Genomic DNA, 3,786 nt, shown 5'->3' with positions numbered 1-3,786 from the left:
TTAAATTCCATAGTGAGTGTGCCATCATGAGCATCAATTTTTGCTCTAGTTGTGCTAAGAAATGGTCTTCCAAGCAAAAGTTCCGATGAAGTAGAGGATTTATCATCCTCCATATCAAGCACATAAAAATCAGCTGGAAAAATCAACCCATCTACTTATACTAAAACATCCTCTAATACCCCTTCGGGGTAAATTATGAACTTGCCCACCAATTGAATTACAATGGATGTTTCTTTCAATGAACCAACATTTAAAGAAGAGTAAATAGACAATGGCATAACATTTATTGAATATCCTAAGTCACATTTAGCTCTTTTTATTCTAATATTGCCTATTTTACAGGAAATAGAAAACACACCTTGGTATTTGCATTTAGGGGGCAATTTTCTTTGCAATAGAGTGAAAACATTCTCCCCTACAATTACCTTTTGATAACCAACCAACTTCTTCTTGTTCATACAAAGTTCCTTTAAAAAGTTTGCATAGCGGAGAACTTGCTTGATTGCATCGAGCAATGGTATATTCACCTCCACCTTGCGTAAAGTTTTTAGGATTTCTTTTTCTTCTTTATCCTTCTTTGATTTAGCTAATCTTTTAGGAAAAGGGGGCTGAGTTACCATTGGACTAGGCAAGTTTACTTCTAAATCCTCAGTCTGTCCATTCTTCTGAATTTCTGTTTCTTTTTAATCATCTTTCCTCGAGATACTATCACTTTTCTTTAGGGCTGGAATTCCCAACTCCTTCCCATTTCTCAAGGAGATTGCACTTATATTTTCCTTGGGATTATTGACAGTTTGAGAAGGAAGCTCCCTTGGGACTCCATTTTGCTTAAAGAGGTAGCTAGTTGGCTTACTTGATTCTCTAAATTTTGAATGCTAGCCTTATTCTCTTGCTGAAATTGTTGAGTGTTAGTTGCAAGAGATTTAACAATATCTTCAAGGGACAAACCTAATTTTTGACCTGTTTGTGACTGTTGAAATGGTCCAAGTTGATATTAATGGGAGTTTTGTTGTCTTGCTCCATAGCTAAAGTTTGGATGATCTCTCCACCTCGGATCATACATGTTTGCATAAGGATCATACATCCTTTGGGGCTGTCCTGGAAATCCTCCAATTGCATTTACTTGTTCTTGATCTCCTTCTTGTAATGACGGACACATATCGGTTGGATATCTAGAAAAAGCAAAAATCCCACACACTTTAGCTTGTAAAGACATACCTGTAACAATACTTTGAACCAAAGAAGTTATCTTATTAAGTTTACTCTCAATAGAGGAATCACTTACCTGATTAACTTTCCGGGGTATATCTTGACGTCTCCCAAACTGTTGCGTGTTTGCAGCCATGGTGGATATCATTTCTCGAGCTTGTTGAGGGGTTTTGTTAACAAGAGCCCCTCCACTTGCTGCATCAACCATTCTCCTTCCTAAATCCAACATTCCCTCATAGAAATATTGAATTAATGACTGTTCAGTAATTCCATGTTGTGGACAGCTTGCACATAATCTTTTAAACCTCTCCCAATAATCATGGAGAGTATCTATATCTTTTTGCTTGATTCTGCTTATCTCCCTTCAAATTATGGTTGCTCTTGAGGCTAGAAAATATTTTTCCAAGAAGAATCAAACCATATCATTCCATGATGTAATTGAACTCGGAAGTAGAATAACCAATGTTTGGTGGCATCTTGCAAAGAGAATGGAAATGCTCTCAACTTAATCTGCTCTTCCGTTACCCCTTGTGGTCTCATACTTGAACATACCACATGAAATTCCTTCAAATGTTTATGTGGATCTGCATTCTCCAATCTGCGAAAGGTAGGAAGTAAGTGAATCAATCCTGATTTCAGTTCAAATGCCACCTCCATATTTGGATAAGTGAAGCAAAGAGGTTCTTGGTCCAATGGAGGTGCGTGTAGCTGCCTCACAGTTTGTTCTTCACCCATCTCTTCTTCTTCCTCAGATTCGGTTGAAGACTCTGTCAAATCAGGTGTTGCTTCCTCTAAAAGCGATTTAGAAGATGTAGCTTCTTTTTCCTCTAGCTATTTTGCTTCTTTTCTCAATGCACGAGCTTTCTTCTTAATTTCTGGTTTAAAGTTTAGCTTAGTATTTTTAGACCTAGTCATCAAAGAAACAAATCAAAACAAAATAACCCCCAGCAACAGTGCCAAAATTTGATGGGTGTCGAGACGACCAAAAATAATTCCTGCTCTTTCTAACCTAGGTAATTGGTAGATATGGTGAGAAGGGTCGAACCCTAGAGACTAATTCAAACTAATTCTTAATTGAGGACCAGTAAATCAAAGAATAAAAGTAAAAAGGGGGTGTTGTTTATCAAAGAAGATATAGTAATCGCAAGGCATTTAAAATAACTAGAGTGCAATAAAAATAAAAGATTTAAATTAATAGGGAAAGATTAGTCAAAAGTGATTCTTACTACGAAATTCTCTTGATTGATCATTGACACTGAGATCATTCAATAATTCGAAAGGTCGACAGGTTATAATCCTTGAACAAGTGTCGCAAAAAAATCTTTCCGTATTATTAGATTTTACAAGACAAGCGCTGAGAATAATCCCTAACTAGTAAATAACCCTAAACAAGCCATAAAATTTAATTTGCTAGTAGCAATAAAAACAAGAAAAACCCTGCCCTAATTAACAAACTCTACAAGCGAAATTAATTTAAATTAGGCTATGAGTTTTCATAATATAATCCAAAAGCCTAGTTACAATTAAATTATACTATTTACTACTTGAATCAACTCAATTAAACAATTACAGATTTAATCTCATTGATTAGCTATATGCATTCCTATTAAGTTGAACAACTGGCCAAATTGAACAAACAATAAGATAAAAATGGAGATGGAGTTTCTCATATATGCAGAAAAATAGATAAATACTGATGAAATTAAAGAAGAAAATAAATAAATTAAGATATCAAAATCATTGAAGAACTTCTACTTCGAATTCAACCTTTGACCGAAAATAAAAGTTCAGCAACGCATGGCCATAGAGAAAACGCAAAAAATAAAAATAAAAAAACCTAAAGGAACATGCAATTGAAAAGATAAAAAAGGCCTACTACGCAATAAACTTAATGTTGTATTTATAGAAGAAGGAAAAATCCTAAACTAGGAAAATAAATCTCAAATCAGTTACAAAAATAAAATATTTGATTTTGAGTATCTTCCTAATTCCCTAATTCATGGTTCAGTTGCTTTAAATGACTTTCTGGAGTAAGCCCGAAGTAATCTTATCCGACAAACATCTTAATCCTGCCCAGCCTTGACGCGCCTCCCTTACCCTTGCCCAAGGTTAATTTGTAAACTTCCAAGAGGTTATGGATATATTCTAGACGCGACTCCCTTAGCCTTGCACAAGGCTAAATCTTCAACTTCCAGAGAGTTTCAACAATTACTTGGACTTCAGCTCCAACCTAGCACATTTTTCCAAAACTTCAAGAATTGGCATCCAAAAGCTTCTTATCCAAATATTTTAGCATGAACTAAGAAAACTATGAAAACAAAGTAACCATTCTCATAAAAAAGGGAATAGATCATGTTAAATTAGCCACTTATCATTAGTGGTGGTGATGGTGGTAGAGTGGTGGTTGTGGTGGTGGTTGAGAATGGATATAGGCTTTGAGGAATGTAATGGGCTTTACTTATAATTTTTTATATAATGAATATTATATCAATTCAAGTAGTGAAGATTACACATGCAATTTCAATTATATTACAAGATTTAAAAAAAAAAATCTAACCAAATAATGTAATTAGCCAT

The 3,786-nt window shown here is 34.7% G+C and overlaps 1 pseudogene; it reads right to left on the bottom strand.

The window, feature by feature from the left end:
• Positions 1 to 994: 994 nt before the first annotated feature.
• Positions 995 to 2,124, bottom strand: LOC149494574 (uncharacterized; annotated as a pseudogene).
• Positions 2,125 to 3,786: the final 1,662 nt, after the last annotated feature.

The sequence above is a fragment of the Jatropha curcas genome, chromosome 7 (genome assembly GCF_041381405.1).
Source record: "Jatropha curcas cultivar XTBG-Jc1 chromosome 7, XTBG_Jcur_1.0, whole genome shotgun sequence".
Classification (NCBI taxonomy): Eukaryota; Viridiplantae; Streptophyta; class Magnoliopsida; order Malpighiales; family Euphorbiaceae; genus Jatropha; species Jatropha curcas.
This window is presented reverse-complemented; position numbering and strand designations above follow the sequence as displayed.